Source organism: Symphalangus syndactylus, chromosome 13 (assembly GCF_028878055.3).
Source record: "Symphalangus syndactylus isolate Jambi chromosome 13, NHGRI_mSymSyn1-v2.1_pri, whole genome shotgun sequence".
NCBI classification, from domain to species: Eukaryota; Metazoa; Chordata; class Mammalia; order Primates; family Hylobatidae; genus Symphalangus; species Symphalangus syndactylus.
Window position 1 is genome coordinate 102,484,347 of NC_072435.2, and position 19,231 is coordinate 102,503,577.

General features: G+C 45.6%; 1 pseudogene; it reads right to left on the reverse strand.

The window, feature by feature from the left end:
• Positions 1–2,240: 2,240 nt before the first annotated feature.
• Positions 2,241–3,297, reverse strand: LOC129460426 (elongation factor 1-beta-like; annotated as a pseudogene).
• Between the last annotated feature and the right edge of the window lie 15,934 nt (positions 3,298–19,231).

The following is a 19,231-nucleotide window of genomic DNA, read 5'->3' on the forward strand; positions in this document are numbered from 1 at the left end:
TGACCAGCTTTGTGAGGTAAGCATGTCCACGAGCGGTGTCAGCCCTGAATCTGCAGGCCCTTGATTGGTGATGAAAACTTGCCCTTCCAGCGTCTCACTGGAATCTCACCAACACCCTGGAAAGCAAGTTGGGATCCTTGGCCCTGCCATCTGCACATAAGAAAACGAAGTCTCAAGGAGGGAAAGTGTTTGCTGAGGGTCACACAAATAACAAATAGAAGAGACAGTCTTCATTTCCAGGAGAACCCCTTCCTTCCTTTTCTATTCCATTGGCCTCGGCGAATGGGGAGAGAAGCTTTCCTTCATGAGAACCCCATAAGGAAAGCCTCTAGGAGGATGTAGCTGCATCTTCTGGGGACCAGCACTTCCCACAGAGGTTGCTGGGCACCAACTCTAAACCAAATTATATCTGTTAGAAAGCAAGGAGCGGCCAGGCACGGTGGCTCATGCCTGTAATCCCAGCACTTTGGGAGGCCAAGGCAGGTGGATCATGAGGTCAAGAGATTGAGACCATCCTGGCCAACATGGTGAAACCCAGTCTCTACTAAAAACGCAAAAATTAGCCGGGCGTGGTAGCGGGCACCTGTAGTCCCAGCTATTCAGGAGGCTGAGGCAGGAGAATCCCTTGAACCCAGGAGGTGGAGGTTGCAGTGAGCCGAGATCACACCACTGTACTCCAGCCTGGGTGACAGAGTGAGATTCCATCTCAAAAAAAAAAAAAAAAAAAAAAAAGAAAGAAAGCAAGGAGCAGAAACCTCACTCAGTCTGGCTTATATAAGAAGCAAATCTCACAACACTTGGAAGTCCAGAGGGTTGATCTAGCGGCTCCACGCTGGTAAGGAAGCATCGCTCTGCTCCATTACTGCAGAGAGAACTTCACCCCGAAACTAGTAGCCAAATGGCAGAAGTTCCAAGCGTAACACCCAGACATGACAATAACCAAGAAGATCACCTTTCCCTGCAACTCCCTCTTAAGAGTAGGAAACCTTCCCAACAGACCGCCTGAAGACTCTGGACAGAATTGGGTCATCTGCCCATTCCTGAACCAATTATCAAGGGGAATGGGATTACCCTTAGTTAATAAAAGCCTTTACCTGGAACTAGAGCTCAGGTCAGCTCTCCCCGAAGCCCATGGTGAGGAGTGGAGATGTGAGAAAATAGGATTCTGCTGGAAAGAAAGTTGTAGAAACAAATTTTGGATAGACAACCAATAGTGACCACTGAACAAATAGCATCCGCTAAAGAGGTTTGAGAAATACATGGCTCTGACTATGTACCTGCTGGAATGGCTAAAATAAAAAAAGATGAAATGTGCCCCCAAAATGAGACAATGCGTATTAAGTCCTTAGCATAACACCAGGCACATGGTAAGCAATCAATAAATACTATCTGTTATTATTATTGTTATTATTATTACTGAGATGGAGTTTCACTCTTTGTTGCCCAGGCTAGAGTGCAATAGCATGATCTTGGCTCACTGCAACCTCCACCTCCCGGGTTCAAGTGATTCTTCTGCCTCAGCCTTCCTGAGTAGCTGGGATTACAGGCATTTTCCACCATGTCCGGCTAATTTTATATTTTTAGTAGAGATGGGGGTTTCTCCATGTTGGTCAGGCTAGTCTCAAACCCCCAACCTCAGGTGATCTGCCTGCCTTAAGCTCTCAAAGTGCTGGGATTACAGGCGTGAGCCACCACCCCTGGCCAAGAGTCTGCATTTCTAACCAATCACAGCTGAAAGCAGTGACGCTGGCCTGCAGACCACACCTTGAGAAGCAAGGCTCTAGGTCTCAGGGAAAGCATGAATCAGAGGAATTGGAGAGAAATGGAGGGGAGGGGTTCTCCCACAGGTGGTGGGAACAAATCTAGAGTGTAATGTTCCAAAACTGTTATCAAGTCTGCATTTAAAGTTGGTGTCACTTAAGAAACACAGGTTACAAAATGACTGGTTGCCACATATTAGCAAGAATTAGACAAGCCTGAACTATAGTGTTGTGATTAAAACAATAAACAAATATGTAGGGTGTTTTTAAAATACTCAATTGCTCTGCTGTCTTATTAAATACATGGCCTTATGAGGTAGATTTTAGCATTATCCCCATTTTAGAGACTTTAATGAATTTGCCCAAAGTCACCCAATCAGCATAAGTCACTAAAACTAGATTAAATGTCCAGCTTGTCTAACTCTACATTTTTTTTAATCTTTCAAGCTTTTATGTAAGTACAATGATCCAGGATGGATTTTAGATCTTGTTGAAAGCAGCCACATCCATGGGCTATACATAATCCTCAAAAGCAGCGAGCTGCTTCCCCAGCATATCTGTTTCAAATTTATCATCTTCAACCACACAATGTATTTGAAGTTTCTTAAATCTGTATCCCACAGGAAATAGTTTAGATGAGCCCCAGACTAAGCCATCTGCTTGAATGCTTCTGACTCACTCCTTTCATTTTGCCATATCTGTCTCATCATCCCAAGGTTTCACATCTAAGATGGAAGACTTGGCAACAAGTGCAGGTTTTTTTCTTTTAGGTTTGATGATCCTCTCTAATTTTTGCACTTATCATGTATTTTTTCTTCTATTGGTCTTATTTTACTGTTTGTTTTGTTTTGTTTTTGACGGCGTCTCACTCTGTCACTCAGGCTGGAGTGCAGTCGCACGATCTCGGCCCACTGCAACCTCTGCCTCCCGGGCTCAAGTGATTCTCCTGCCTCACCCTCCCAAGTAGCTGGGATTATAGGCACCCACCGTCACGCCCGGCTAATTTTTGTATTTTTAGTAGAGAGGGGGGTTTCACCATGTTGGTCAGGCTGGTCTCAAACTCCTGACCTCAAATGACCTACCCGCCTTGCCTCCCAAAGTGCTGGGATTACAGGCATGAGCCACTGCACCTAGCCTTAAGTGCAGGTTTTTTGGCTTTCTTTGATTCATATTGTGCACGGCGTTCTTCCCTTAGCCTCTTTGCTTCTTCAATTTCCTCCTCATCAGATCCAAGGAGATCAATTTCATCATCATCTTTACTATCTGTAGCTCCACTTCCTGTAGTGTGTTCCACCTTAGCAGGACCATACCTGCCCACAGCTTTCTTCACTCCCGGCAGGCTGGCCTTTTCCTAAGACTTGATCTGATTATACCAACGTAGGGCATGACACAAGTCAGCAGGGGGTGGGCCGGACACTGCTTCACATACTGCCACATGTGCTTGTGATGGCACATACCCCTTGATGTAGCTCTTGTCCCCCAGGTAATTGTTGAGCACCTGGAGGCTAGCCGGGCTTTTCAGATCTCTGAAACCCATGGCTGCGTCGGCTGTATCCAAGAGCTGGGAGCAGCAGAGAGAGCGCAAGTTGTGGGCGCCCTGCGGTGACAGAGGAAGAAGCTACATTCTTTTTTTTTTATTCCTCTAACATTTCATCACCCAAGCTTCCACTCCCCAGCAGAAAAATAAGTAACCTTGTTTCATATGTAGACCTAGAACCTGTCTTTGACTGATTCTTGCTCCCACTTGCTACAGCAGGACCCTAGTTCCAACAATCCCCGAAGTGTTTCTGGAAATCCCCATAAAGTATGTTGCATGGATTCACAAAATCAAGATAACCATCTGTAAAGCTTAAGCTATATATATTCAGGTCGGTGTTGTTTCAATATTCTTTCCTCCACATCCTCACGCCCTTACCGAATATCCAACCACACTTTCCTAATCACCATTCCTGGAACATCTGATGCACCTGTCATACCTGCCCAAGCTCCTCTCCAGTGATGAATCCCAACTTCTCTGCTTGGTGAACTCCGCTTTCAGAATCCATCTCAAAGTCACCTCCTCTGTGAAGCTGAGAGTGCCTAGAAAAAATAAATCAGTGATTTTTTTCCTTCCATTGTGTCTAATTTATTAACCAACACGTTTTATAAAGTGCCTTCCAGGAGCCAGAGTATGAGGATTAAAATGAATGAATAACGTAGAGCTTAGCGCAATGCCCAGCACCCTAAAAGCACCGCATAGGAGTTAGTTACGATGCCGACGATAACTGTGATGCTGCTGCCGGTGCGTCTCAGAGAGAGAAAGGACTAACGCACAACCCGGGATTCAAGGGGCCTGGAGCTGCTGAGAAAGGCCCACAGGAAATCCCAATACCGTGCAAATTGAGCTTTGTAATAAGGCACAAGGCACTTTTGGATCACACAGACGGAATTCTCATCCAGTCTAGGTTCTGCAAGAGATCAAAAAAGTTCTTCCAAGGAGTGGGCACGGATTGGAGCAATATAAATAAAAATAAATGCACACTCCAAGAAACTGCTAAAGCTCTAGCCCTTTCTGGACTACGCTTTGGAAGTGCCAGTTTACACCAGGCTCGACAGTCGAGCCACTTGGATCCGAGAGCCCATGGTCCAACTGGACCACCCAGCCTGCTCAGGACACCCGCCTCGCGAGTGGCAGGGCCAGGATTCATGTCCATATCTGACCGGGAAGCTTTCCCAGGGAAGTCCGCCCCGGACCCCTGGAGACCCACATCGTCCGGTGTGTTTTTCCTTTCACAACACTCCCACAGCCTGTAATTACATGATTATATATTTGGGGGCATGTGTTTACTGTCTGTCTCCCTGACTGGGCTGTCAGCGTTTTGCTCACCACTGGATTCTCAGGGCTCCGCGCTCAGGAAAAGTTCAGCGAGGTTTGTGTTCAGGGAACTGAGGAGGGTGGGGCCCTAGCGAGGAGCAGCTGGGCCCGGCGCAGGGGTGGGCGGGGCCCAGGGAGTAGGCGGGGTCTGAGTGAGTGGCTGCTGGGCAAGGAGTCTCTCCGCAGGTAGCACTCTGCCGAGAGCAACCCTGAAAGTCTAAGACCCTCGGAGGTGAACAGCCCCTGTCGAATGGGTAACCTGCTCCAGCCAGACCATCCTCCACCATGTCCACATTGAGCTTTCAGAAAATGTACATTCTAACCATTGTAGTGGCCCTTTCTCGCCTTCAGAATAAAATCCAAATCTTAAATGCAAGATTATAAGCATCTTTATTCAGTTATATTTCAAACGCTTATTATTCGGAAGGGTTTTTTTAATTAAGCATTAAAAGCTACTTTAATAAAGCAACTCATGGATATGTGATAAAATTGCACAAAACTAAATACACTCACAAGTGTATGTAAAACTGTGACATCTGTATAAATTTGGCGGGTTGTATCAATGTTAATTTCCTGATGGTGATAATGTAATATAACCTTGCACCGTGTTTCATTTGTTTTATTTCTTAAAACTGCATATGACTCTAAAATTACCTCCAAGTAGTTTTTTATAAATATACATACATAACAGAAAATAGTTGCCAAGAAGCTATTTTTTAATACTTTCTATGTATACCTCGTGTTCCCTGAAAGGTACTTGAAGGGAAGAACCAGATCTGATTAATTTTCGTAACAGCAATAGAAGTTAGTAGTTTCGTACATAGTACAAATGAATTTCTAAGAATTCTTAGGCCACAGTTCAGTGCCTAACTCGATGATTAAGCTTCTGGGACCTTTTAAGGCCCTGGGAGAGACCCTGGCAAAAGGTTCACATGATCATATATTTTTGTAAAGTTTGAAAAATTAAGACATTTTAGTGGCCATCTATTAAGATCACTGTTTCTTTTCATTCTAACTTTCCTTTATCAAATTTCTCTTCCATCAGGTGGCAGTGTCCTGGCTCAGGGCATTCTGGGGTCTTGCTAAGGGGAGATTGAGTTGGAAATGCTCCATTTTAATCACACTTTGGAAAGATGCTTTGGGGACTTTTCAGTAAAACAGGTGAGAATTTTGCAGTCTCCTGATGCGGATATATATGAAGGGCATCTTTTATTTTTGGCATCTTTAAATATATTTTTGAAATCCTCTAGAAAAATTCATATAGTAAAAAAATGGTACATGAAACAAAAAGAAATAAAGATGAGCAATAAAACCAAAGAAAATTATTCTGACACGGAGGAGCATAATAAAATCAATTTCAGGTAATACTAAAACACAATTAATTGAGAATAAGAGACACATTTTAAATAACAATAGTCAGGCTTTTGGATTGCTTGATAATCTAATGATAAGAGTGAATTACAGGGACCCACTAGGAATAGATTTAAACTTGCTTACTGATTTGCTAAGGAATACCAACAACTATGAAGATAATATCAAACACCTGACCCACACTATGGGGAAGACCCTGAGGACATATTGGTTATGGCTGTTGTCAATTTAATGAGTCACTGTGCATTAAGCATTCACTGTGCGAGAAAACTTTAGCTGCCCTGAAAACTTACAGTTCATTCACGATAGGAATTTGATATTTCCTTAAATTTGACAACAATCTTAAAAAAAACTTATATCCCTTATATGTGACATTTGTTACAGAGTTGAAACAAAGAATTCCAAACTCTCCATATAAAAACAAATTATGTTTTCATTATTATTATTATTATTATTTGAGACAGAGTCTCTGTTGCTCAGGCTGGAGTGCAGTGGTGTCATCTTGGCTCACTGCAGCCTCTGCCTCCCAGGTTCAAGCGATTCTCCTGCCTCAGCCTCCCAAGTAGCTGAGATTACAGGCATACACCACCTCACCTGGCTAATTTTTGTATTTTTAGTAGAGACGGGGTTTCACCATGATGGCGAGGCTCGTCTCAAACTCCTGACCTCAGGTGATCCACCCGCCTTGGCCTCCCAAAGTGCTGGGATTACAGGCATGAGCCACTGCACCCGACCTCCATATAAAAACAAATTATGATCAACCACACTAGGAGAGACAGGTTGATTATCTTTCTATTTTCTCTATGGAAAATGTAACAAAATCCTTGTTTATACAAAGATGTGTCTTGGTTCATTCAGGTTACTATAACAGAATACCTTGGGCTGGGTATTTTATAAACAATAGAAATGTATTGCACACAGTTTTGGAGGCTGGGAAGTTCAAGATTAAGGTGCCAGCCAACTCAGTGTCTGGTGAGGGCTTGCTCTCTGAGTCAAAGATGGCACCCTCCTGCTGAGTCCTTACATGGTGGCAGGGACAAATGATCTCCCTCGAGCCACTTTTATAAGGACATGAGTCCCATTCATGTGGGTGGGGCATCATGATTGAATCACTTCCCCAAAACCCCATCTCTTAATGCTATTACATTGGAAATTAGGTTCCAACATAAAAATGTTGCAAGGACACCAACATTTAGACCATAGCAAGGTGATTAAAGATTATGCAGCCAAATATAGTAGGAAAATGATTATAATAGAGGATTTCAAATCGTTAATAAAACATTTTAGGTGTTTTTCTGAATCTCGTGATGTTTGTGGTACTAGACAGCTTCATAAAATTTGTATGTAAGCATTCACTTTCATGTCTAACTTGGCATTCATAGTTTTGTATTCTTTTCTTAGAGAACCAAGAACTACAGAAGCATCAGGCCTCCTAAACCTGGATCTGCCTCCATCTCTGTAATCCAAGGGTATACCTGCCTCTGCTTACCTTGTCAGCCCCAGCTTCCACCACCACCTACCATCCCCAACCACACAGACACACCCAGGAATTCCAAGCACCAGCACTTCACATATGTTACCTCATTTAATCTTCACACAAACTCTTTTAGCTAGATTCTGTTTTTATTCCTACACTGACGGATTAATGGCAGAGCAGATTCCAGCATCCACGCTATTAATGACAACATTTGGTTTCCTCCCAGTGTTGGTCATATCATCTTTAAAATTTATGAAGAACTACTAACAGTGCTAGAGTTAGAGGCACTATCATTTCATTCTCATAACAACGTCAGGAGATAGATTGAGACTCTTCACTTCCATGCAAGAAATGCTAAGGATGCATCAGTCAGGACAGGCTAGGACATGCTGCAGAAACAACCTCCACAATCTCTGCACAACAATGAGGTTATTTCTCAACTCCTGTTCTATTTGTTCTATTTCCTTCCAGTCATGTGGCAGAAACACACCAGCGATCCTGCTGTCACAACCCGGCCTGATTGGGGCTGCTCAGATTAGAGATAAGCATGAGATGCTATGGGGAAAAAGGGACAGATGGCACCTAACCTAGCTTTGGAAGGTGAGAAAAGAATGACAAGGATGCTTTCCTAGAGGAGCTGATACTTGAACGAGCTTTAGAATAGAGCAAAAACTAGCAAGGTGGGTGACAGGAGGGAGAATTCTTTTTTTTTTTTTTTTTTTTAGATGTAGTTTAGTTCTTATTGCCCAGGCTGGCATACAATGGCGCGATCTTGGCTCACTGCAATCTCTGCTACCTGGTTCAAGCAATTCTCCAGCCTCAGCCTCCTGAGTAGCTGGGATTACAGGCATGCACCACCACACCCAGCTAATTTTTTTGTATTTTTAGTACAGACGGGGTTTCACCATGTTGGTCAGGCTGGTCTCAAACTCCTGACCTCAGGTGATCCACCTGCCTCGGCCTCCCAAAGTGCTGGGATTACAGGAGTAAGCCACCGTGCCCAGCCAGGCAGGAGGTTTTGCTAAGAAAAAATTACTGCCCCTAATTTACAGAAGAGAAAACTGAGGCTTCTCCAAGATCACAAATCTCACCAGCAGAGGGCCAGAGATAGACTCGGTGAATTGTTTGCTCTCCCTACAATGTTGTACATCTGTCTTGCATGCAAATGTTTCAACATGCCTCTTCCCCTACCTGAATCAGAACCCAGCCCTCCAGCCCCAGTGAGGGGGCACAAAGAGGAAAAGGAGCTGCCGTGGAAGGAAGGCATACGCCAATGAGCTCCTGGAGGTGGGGGTCTGGGGGACGAGCACGTGGGAATCAGCCTGAGCATTCGTGAGCTCTGGAACTTCCGGACCTTCATTTGAATCTTTAACGAGCTGGAATGACCTGAGAAAGAGGACTGGGAATCTACTGAGAAAACCCCAGCTCAGAGGGCCTCCGGGGAGGGAAACTTCCTCAAATCCCAGGCTTTCTGGACTCTTTGTCTAGTGCTCCTCCTACTCATAGTTGCAGCAGACACCGTGTTGAGTACCTACCTGCCCAGCCTACAACTGCCTCCCTGAGACCTGTCCCCTCACACCCACTCTCAGAACCTTCTTGGTAATGTCTGTGCCCATCCACCCCAGCCTCAGCTAAGGTGGCCCAGACAGGGATGTAGCACAGACGGAGCGGGACAGGGAGCAAAGACCGTGTGGCTCTGAAGCGAGTAATTGCAGCGCCGAACTTTCCAGGACACCCAACAGTAGTACCATTCTTTTTTTTTTTGTCTCCCTTAAGGCAGTTGAATGGGTTCTGGTGATGGTTCTGTTAAATTAAGTTTAGCCTAAAACTGCCTCCTTACATGTTTTCAGTTCGGCCTAAAGGTTTTTCCTACCTAGTGAACTGTAACCTAACTGGATGTGTGAACAGACTGTAACCTCCTCTTGTGCCAGTCACTGAGTTTCTGCCAATCACAGGTGACCAACTGTTCAAATCATGTTTAAATCAGGTGAATGCATGTCGTAACCACGTGGGCTGTTTCTGTACCTCCATTCCACCTTCTGTAGGTCATTTTCCTTTCTCTGTCCATAAACCTTCTTATACCATACGACTAGCTGGACCCTCTCATTGAGGGGCTGCCCAATTCACAAATCCTTCTTTGCTCAGTTAAACTATGTCGATTTTTAAATTTGTCCTCTTTCTTCCTCTTTTTCTTTCCCTTTCTTTCTTTCCCCTTCTTCCCCTTCTTCCCCTCCCTCCCTCCCTCCCTTCCTTCCCCTTTCTCTCTCCGTCTCTGTCTCTTTCTCTCTCCATCTCTGTCTCTTTCTCTCTCTTTCTTTTGCCCAGGCTATAGTGCAGTGGCATGATCACAGCTCACTGCAACCTTCCACCTCAGTCTCCCAAGTAGCTGAGACTACAGGCGCGTGTCACCACATCTGACTATTTTTTGGTATTTTTTTGTAGGGACAGGATTTCACTATGTTGTCCAGGTTGGTCTCAAAATCCTGGGCTCGAGCAATCCTCCTGCCTCAGACTCCCAAAGTGCTGGGATTACAGGGATCATCCTGATGCTGCCTGTCAGATTGTGTGCACGTGTGACTTTTCCTGGGGCATGTTTCCTAGGAATCCTCTTAAGATCCTAGAGTGATCTATGGCCCAGAAAAGGTTAAGAACTACTAAAAGAAAAAAACCGGCCGGGCACCATGGCTCAAGCCTGTAATCCCAACCCTTTGGGAGGCTGAGGTGGGAGGCTTGTTTGAGCCTGGGAGGTCAAAGCTGCAGTGAGCCGTGATTCTGTCACTGCACTACACGGGTGCGTGCAGGGTCTTATTCCTGTCCCCTCTCCCTCCCTCATCTGTTTTCCAGAGGTCTCCAGTTTTGGTCACTGAGGTATCCAGACCCAATCTCAGGTGGAACAGAAACCAGAGTCCTTGGTGGCAGCTCTTGGGCCAGACCCTAATGCTCTTGATGGCTACTATAGTACGCACGGGCAGAGAGCTGTGGAGTTTGACTTCCTGCCTGGAATCAAGTCCTTTCTAAGGACTGAGAGTGAAAAGGGAGCTGCTTGGAGAGTCCAGGCTGACCCACTCATGGAGGGAGCCAGGGAAGGGGGGCAGAATTGGCATGCCGTCTCATTCGTTTTGAAAGAATATTGTCTGTCTCCCAAGAGATGGGCTCAGTGCAGACTCTGGAAACTAAGCCAGGATTTTAGGAGGTCTGGATTCCTCTCTCTGCATGGCAATACATAAGCCCCATTCTTGGGGACACTTTGGGCATCACAAAATGATAGACAAGAAAGTCATCAAAGCTGGGCGTGATGGCTCACACCTGTAACCTCAGCACTTTGGGAGGCCGAGGTGGGCGGATCACAAGGTCAGGAGATCGAGACCATCCTGGCTAACATGGTGAAACCCTGTCTCTACTAAAAATACAAACAATTAGCCAGGTGTGGTGGCGGGTGCCTGTAGTCCCAGCTACTCTGGAGGCTGAGGCAGGAGAATCACTTGAACCCAGAAGGCGGAGGTTGCAGTGAGCTGAGATTATGCCACTGCACTCCAGCCTGGGCAAGAGAGTGAGACTTCATCTAAAAAAAAAAAAAAGCCATCAGAAAATAATAATTTTTTTATTTTTTAGAGACAGAGTCTCACTGTCACCCATGCTGGAGTACTGTGGCATGATCATAGCTCACTGCAGCCTTGAACTCCTAGACTCAAGCAATCCTCCTGCCTCAGCCTCCTGAAGTAGCTAGGACTACAGACATGCATCGCCATACCTGATTAATTTTTTTTGTGTGTGTGGAGACTGGGGTCTCACTATGTTGCCCAGGCTGATCTCAAACCCCTGGTCTCAAGCAATCCTCCCACCTTGGCCTCCCAAAGTGCTAAGATTACAGATGTGAGTCACGGTGCCCAACTGAGAAAATTATTTTTAAACGCAGGTCACATTTGTGGTTTGTGTTACTTCCTGATTTTGCTAATTAAAGCAATACACAAACCCACCCCTTCCCTTTTTTCCTCCTATAGCTCTATCTATGACAATTCTATGATGGGCATTTTCTTCTTAGTTTTCCCCAAAGCCTAACCAGTGTCTCTGGGACTTCAAGCAGGGGAAGACAACGATTCTTATGAAGACAAGATTGTATAGATTTCTATTCCGGTCAAGTGTTAATACCCAAAGAGTAGTTAATGCTTCCTTCCTCACTCCCCAGAAATCTTGGCAGCTGATCCGTGTTGGAGGCCATCCCAGACCTAAGGGCAGGAATATGGTGGCCATAAAGAAGATGGAGAAACTGTAGACTCCAGCTCCTTATGAAAAGTGGAAAGTACATGCTGGGTTACAAGCTGACCCTGAAGATGATCAGACAAGGCAAAGCGAAATTGATCATCCTCGCTAACAACTGCCCAGCTTTGAGGAAATCCAAAATATAGAGTGTACTAGGCCCTGTTGGCCAAAACTGGTGTCCACTATTATTGCCACTACAAATGGCAAGACTGTTCAATTAGGCAGAGCATGCAGAAAATACTAGAGCCTGTACATTGTCTATCATTGATCCCGGTGATTCTGAGTTCATTAGAAGCACATCAGAGAAGACTGGTGAAAAGTAAACCATACAAAATTTTTCTTTAATAAAACTTGCCAGAACTTTTTTTTTTTAACGAGTAGTTCATGTCACCATTGGAAGAGACAGTTGGAATCCTCCCGTTTCTCCTGTTCTCAGTGTCACACACTGAGAACTCCTGGGTGATGATAATCTCAGAGGGGTTCTCTATCAGATGTCACCTCCATCTCAGGAAGTGATGGGGGGGAAGTTACATTGGACACTTACTGAGTACCAGGCTCTATGCTGCTTTGACACATCCAATGCAGGATTTATGATCCTCATTTTTCAATCAGGGAAACTAAATCTCAGAGCAACAAAGCTTTCCCAGGATAACTTAGCTAGGGGTCTCAGAGTCTGCCTGCAAACCTAAGTCTGATCTGGCTCCAGAAGCTGTGGGCTGTCCACTCTGTAGCTCTGTTTCAGAAACATCACTTTCCTTATTGTCGGTTAAGATTCCATACTGCCAGACCAGGGAATCCCATTCTCTCCCAATAGGAAATTTCACAAACCCCCTAGTCGACAGCGAATTGGAGAGTTGCCCCATAAAAGCCTGGGCATCCATCTACTAAATGCAGGCTGGGGGAGGGGCTCAGGCAGTTGCTGGTTCTGGTCCCTTCTTGAGTTTGACTTCATTTCCCATCCTTGGAGGCCATGGGACACCCCCATATCCTTCCCACACATTGACCTTTTTTGATTAAATAGGGAGAATAGGTTTTTGCTTCTTTTTTCCTTTCTTTCTTTTTTTTCAAGACAGTGCCTCACTCTGTTGCCAGGCTGGAGTGCAATGGTGTGATCACGGCTCACTGCAGCCTTGTACTCCTGGGCTCAAGTGATCCTCCTGCTCAGCCTCCTGAGTAGCTGGGACTACAGGTGCACACCACCATACCTGGCAAATTTTTAAATTTTTTGTAGAGATGGGGTCTTGCTATGTTGCCCAGGCTGGTCTTGAACTCCTGGCCTCGAATGATCATCCTGCCTCAGCCTCCCAAAGCACTGGGATTACAGGAGCAAGCCACCATGCCTGGCTGGTTTTTGCTTCTTAAAATCACATGAGGCCGGGCACGGTGGCTCACGCCTGTAATCCTAGCACTTTGGAAGGCCGAGGTGGGTGGATCACGAGGTCAGGAGATCGAGACCATCCTGGCTAACATGGTGAAACCCTGTCTCTACTAAAAATACAAAAAATTAGCCGGGCGTGGTGGCGGGCACCTGTAGTCCCAGCTACTCGGGAGGCTGAGGCAGCAGAATGGCGTGAGCCCGGGAGGTGGAGCTTGCAGCGAGTCGATATTGCAACACTGCACTCCAGCCTGGGTGACAGAAAATCACATGAACCCTGATTAAGACAGAAATAATCAATCCAGTTCTTTTTGTTTTGTTTTGAGGTGGAGTCTTGCTGTGTCGCCCAGGCTGGAGGGCAGTGGTGCAATCTTGGCTCACTGTAACCTCTGCCTCTTGGGTTCAAGTGATTCTCCTGCTTCAGTTTCAGAGTAGCTGGGATTACAGGCGCCCACCACCATATCTGGCTAATTTTTGTATTTTTAGTAAAGATGGGATTTCACCATGTTGCCCAGGCTGGTTTCAAACTCTTGGCCTCAAGTGACTTGCCTGCCTCGGCCTCTCAAAGTGCTGGGATTACAGGTGTGAGCCACCGTGCCCAGCTTAAATCCAATTCTTTTATTGCTCACTTTTCAAAACATTCCTGAAAACTTCGATAATGACATTTATGAAGTCTCAGACACCAGGAATGTCTGCACGGTTGGTCAAGTGGCGGAGCATCTGGGGTCTTCCCCATTGTCTTCTTTTAATAACAACCTCTGCCATGTGCACGCCACACTTTCTCCCAGCTGCCTCCTGGATTTACAGGAAGCACAGCCTAGTGGGAGATGCTTAGGTTTGGGTATCAGAGCAGAGTTTGAATCCTGGCTCTACCAACTTGAGTAAGCAGCTTCACTTCCCAGAGCTTCAGCATCTTCTCAACTGCCAAATAGGAGTAACAGCATTTCCATCACCTGGTTGTTTTAAAGATCTCAGAAAATGAAGTCTGTAAAACGATGAGCACAGAGAAGACATCAATAAATGGCAAATGGTACTTTGATTTTAACCCCAGATTTTCAGGGACTGTCTTTATGACAGTGTTCTCTCCTGTTGTTCACGTAAACCTGGAATGGAATTATCCTGGACTTTCTGATATTTTAGTATCCAAAAGGCATCTCCCAAACCAACACCTTATGCTCTAGAGTCTGGTTTGGAATCTGTGGTCTGCACTTAAGACCTGGGCCTCAGAAGGGGTGGGTGGTGGCAGAGCCTGCTTGATTGTCCCTGACAGGGGAATTTCATCACTCCCAGGCTCCTAGTCCTGATTGACAATGACACCTCTTCTAAGCAGGTGGCACTGTCCCTGCTGTCCCCACAGAGCCGCAATCAGGCCCTATGCTTGGCCCTGCCAGGCTCCTGGAGAGCTCTGGATCCTGGTCATCAGCCTCCAGTGCCAGCCGTGCAAAAAGAGACCACTTTACATTTGATACAAAGCATCAGCCAATCTCATTCACGGTGTCTGGAATATGCTAAGCTCCGGATGGAAGGCTGCTAAGTAGCACCTCCACAGGAGCTCCATTTCTGCCTCCCCACCACTGAGATGCTTATGGACCCAGAAGAACATGCAGTGCCTTGTCTTTTCCACTGCTCATCTCCCCAGATGTCAAGAGATGTTGTTCCAGGGAACAGTCTGAGAAAAGCCCCATTCTCCTCGATGCTTCTCACCTGCCAAGAAGCCGCGGCCCACAGGTCACAGGTGCCTGGTGGAGGTGGAGGAGCTGCCAGAAGGCGTCAGCCCATTCATGCTGGTTGAGAAGTGGCCTCCTCTGTGCCAAGTCCAGCCTTGGCAGCTCCGTCGCAGGGCCTGGTTCTCATTCACAGCACCTGTCTTCCCAGGCCTCAAACCCCATCTCCTACCCCCGCTGCTTCGCACAAATGCAGGTGACCCCATGACCAGGGCCTCCCTCAGAGCCCACAGTTCTTCTGACAAAGCCCTGCTTGATGGAAACGCCGAGTCTCAGGGAGTCTCCAGTCCTAGAAATAAGAGAAGCCAAGAGATGGATGATCCCGCCTTTCATAGGAAGGAACTCCAGTGGAGGCAGGAGAAGGATCTTGGAAAGCATCATTCGGTCCGGCGGATCTCAGCCCTGGCTGCGATTAGAATCTTCTGGGGGAACTTTAAAAAATGAGATTCTGATTTAAATGGGGTGTGGGGAGTGGGCAGTGGGGTGGGAGGGAGAACCCTCAGGGGAGCCCAAATTGAGAATCCCTAATCAGGTACAACCCAGAAGCTGTCTTACACATGGAAGAATAGAGGTCCTTAGAAGGAGCCTTTGAGGTTGTTAATCTCCTCTAACCCACCTGCTTACAGCTGCAGACACTGAGGCCCAGAGAGGTTAAGTAGACTCAAGGCTCATGGCTAGTAAGTGCTACCTTTTAGTATTTTGGGCAGTTTTACTTTTAATTATCTCAAAGTGGTTCTGTTTCTATCATCTCTGGTTTTACTGCCTTAAAGAGTTGCTTTAAACCTATCATGATTCCCTAATGGGCCAGGCTGGAGTGCAGTGGCATGATTTCGGCTCATTGCAAGCTCCACCTCCTGGGTTCATGCCATTCTGCCTCAGCCTCCCGAGTAGCTGGGACTGCAGGAGCCCGCCACCACGCCCGGCTAATTTTTTGTATTTTTAGTAGAGACAGGGTTTCACCGTGTTAGCCAGGATGGTCTTGATCTCCTGACCTCGTGATCCGCCCGCCTCGGCCTCCAAAAGTGCTGGGATTACAGGCATACGCCACCGCACCCGGCCAATTTTAAATATTTAGATATGGGATGTGGGCGTCCATTTGTACCCTTGCCTTGGCCCTGCATGTTTTGGGGACATCTGCTTTTCAGCTTTGGCCCCTGTAGGTGGAGGCTTCATGGTCCCTGACTTGTGAAAAGGCCCCTCACGTCTCCCAGAAAGGAATGGAGGGAACTGGCCTCAGTGTTGACCCCTATGGATCTCAGAGAAGGCAAGGTGGTAGTCAGCCTTGCTGTGGGAAGGCAAGTGGCCCAGCCCTCCAGTCTGTATAAGAGCAGCACTGGCAGTTGCTGATGGGAGTCACAGACTATACTTATGGTCAAAAAGAATTCACAAGGTGCTGATGTATTACAGCAACAGGATGTGGCATCCCCAAGCCCTGGTTGGTAAGTACCTCCTTTCTTTCTTCCTGCAGTACACTTCTTACAAAGTCCTGTTTTTAAATTCCAAGGCTATGGTCCTTTTCATTTTCACAACAGAATTTCCATGGAATACATGAATACTAGGAACAGGACTGCTGGGTCATAGGGTATCTCAGATACTAATTGGCCTAAGTAATTCTAGACTGTTCTTTAGAATGGCTGCACCTGTCTACCGTCACACCAACTGTGCATGAGGGCACTACCGCCCCCACACTTCTGCAAACACCTGTCATGATTTAGTTTTCTAATTTGTGCCAGATCAGCAATAGAAAAGTTATAAATATTTATTGCTCTAATTTGCAATTTTTAAATTACTAAGGACTTTGAGCATCTTATCATATACCTGTTAGCTTCAATGATCTCCACATCCTCCCATGTAGTATCAGCCTGCCCATCTTTCTCTAGGGTTCTCTGCAAGGATAGCTGAGACAGACTAGAACCAGTTTGCTGATATCTAGAGTTGCTATGACACAGAATAGTGGAGAGACCATGCTGGTACAGCATTAGCCACTCCTGTTTCCTCTCATCTCTTTAGGACTGCCTCTCTTACCTTCTGGCCCCCCAGCTCTCTGCTCTCCAGTTGTGCTGGCCATGGACATACAAGGCCATTCCTGCCTCTGGGACTGTTACTGCCACTCCTCTGTCTGCTGGGACCACTGACATGGTCAAGGCTTCTGCCCACTCTCCCTGGAGTTTCTGCTCAATGACATCTCAGCAGTGACATCTTCTGTGACCTCTGTATCTAGAGTAGCACTTTGACTACTTTCTCCCCTTAGTTTTTTTTCTTAGCACCTCCCATGACCTGGCATTCCCATTGCCTGTTATGTATTTACTGGTTTGTTTACGTATCGTGTCTCTCCTAGGTGCCACAAAAGCAAAGACTGTGACTGCTTGTTCACGTCTATATCTTAAGTGCCTGGAAGGGTGCCTGGCACATAGTAGGCAGTCAATAACTCAATAATCACTTGTTGAATAAATTCTTTTTAAATGCGTGATATTTATACGTATTAATGGGGTACATGTAGAAGTTTGTGACATGCATAGGGTGTGTAATGATCAACTCAGGGTATTTATCATTTCCATATATCATTTCTATATGTATTTATCATTTCTACATGTTCTACATTTCAAGTCCTTTTTTTTTCTTTTTTTTTTGAGACAGGGTCTTCTTCTATCACACAGGCTAAAATACAGTGGCTCACTATAACCTCAAGCTCCTGGGCTCAAGCAGTCCTTCTGCCTCAGTCTCCTGATTAGCTGGGACTACAGGGACCCGCAACCCTGTCCGGCTAATTTTTAAATTTTTTGTAGATGGGGTCTCACTGTGTTGCCCAGGCTGGTCTTGAACTCCTGGCCTCAAGCAATTCTCCCACTTTGGCCTCCTAAAGTGTTGGGATTATAGGCATGAGCCACTGTGCCCAGCCTCTTCCAGTTACTTTGAAAAATACTACATGCTGTTATTAACTATAGTCACCCGACTATACTAGCAAACATTATAACTTATTCCTTCTATCTAACTGTATGTTTGTACCCATCAATGTACCCAACCTCGCTTCATCTCCCTTCCTCCAACCATTGAATTGAATACATTTTAATTAGTTTCTCCTACCTAGACATATAGGCATAACACTTACATGTAAACATTTGGACATTTATCAGTTTTCTCAGGATGGTTTTTAGATCCTTAGAAAAATGGGCTGGGTGTGGTGGCTCATACCAGTAATTCCAACACTTTGGGAGACCGAGGGAGGACTGCTTGAGGCCAGAAGTTTGAGAACAACCAGGTCAACAAAAAATTAAGAAATTATCCAGACACCGTGGGGTGTGTCTGTAGTCCTAGCTACTCAGGAGGCTGAGGTGGGAGGATCGCTCAATCCCAGGAGTTCAAGGCTGCAATGAGCCATGATTGTGCCACTGCACTCCAGCCTGGACAATTTCCTATAGCGATTCAATTAAATTAGCTCCCCAGGCTTTCTGGTACTTTCTCTAAACTGGCTGGATCAATATATTTCCAGATCTGGCTTTGAAAATAAATAGAAATTTCTCCTAAATAGGAGATTATTTTCTAGAGTTCATATAGCACAAACTACTTTGGTTTTCTCGTATTGCTTCTGGTATCTTTGGTCCTAAATGTTAATTATGTTCTTACTTAGAACACTACATCTTTCCATAAAAAGTAATGAGTTTTTAGGCTTAAAGTTTTAGTCCAACATAATGACAGATTGTTAGACAAGCATCTTGTCACTGTTGCACAAACACTTTCTAAAAAATTTAACTCCAGTTGCTTTCTCTGAAACTTGCAAAAAAAAAAAAAAAAAAAAAGTTGTTAGGAAACACCAGGACTAGAATTCAGCCATGTCTTTCCTAAAAAAAAAAAAAAAAAAAAAATCAGTTGGAGTGCCAGTTGTATAGGCACTGCCTTTTGTTACCAAAAAAAAAAAAAGTTTTAACTCCACAGTGGAAAAACTAACATTGTCACTAGGATATGGAGAAACCATGGTGAAGAACTAGCAACAGTGGGGCCCCGCAGAATGGCTGGCGGCATCTGTGCTGAGGGCCTTTATCAGTAGCCTTGTATGTTCTATTCAGGACTCTCAGGACGATTGTTGGCATGATGTAGACAAATTGACGCAAATTAGTTTAGCACGGGCTATGCAAAGTTTAAGCTTGTTGAGTAACACACGTGGACCACATAGCAACAGCTCCCAACACTATGCAAAAGTGTTGGATGCAAAGTACTAACTACCCTAGACTGTGCTATTCCAGATTGGAAGCAGAATTTGCAAATTACTAGGCAGTGCGGAGGAGGAGGGCAGGAAGCTGGCAGCGGAGACCGGATCCCCCACGCTGACCCTAAAGGCCAGTGATGGTTGAGAAAAATAACTCCTGAAAGTGCCGCTTGCTCTGCCTAAAACCGACTGCCTGTTTTTTCATG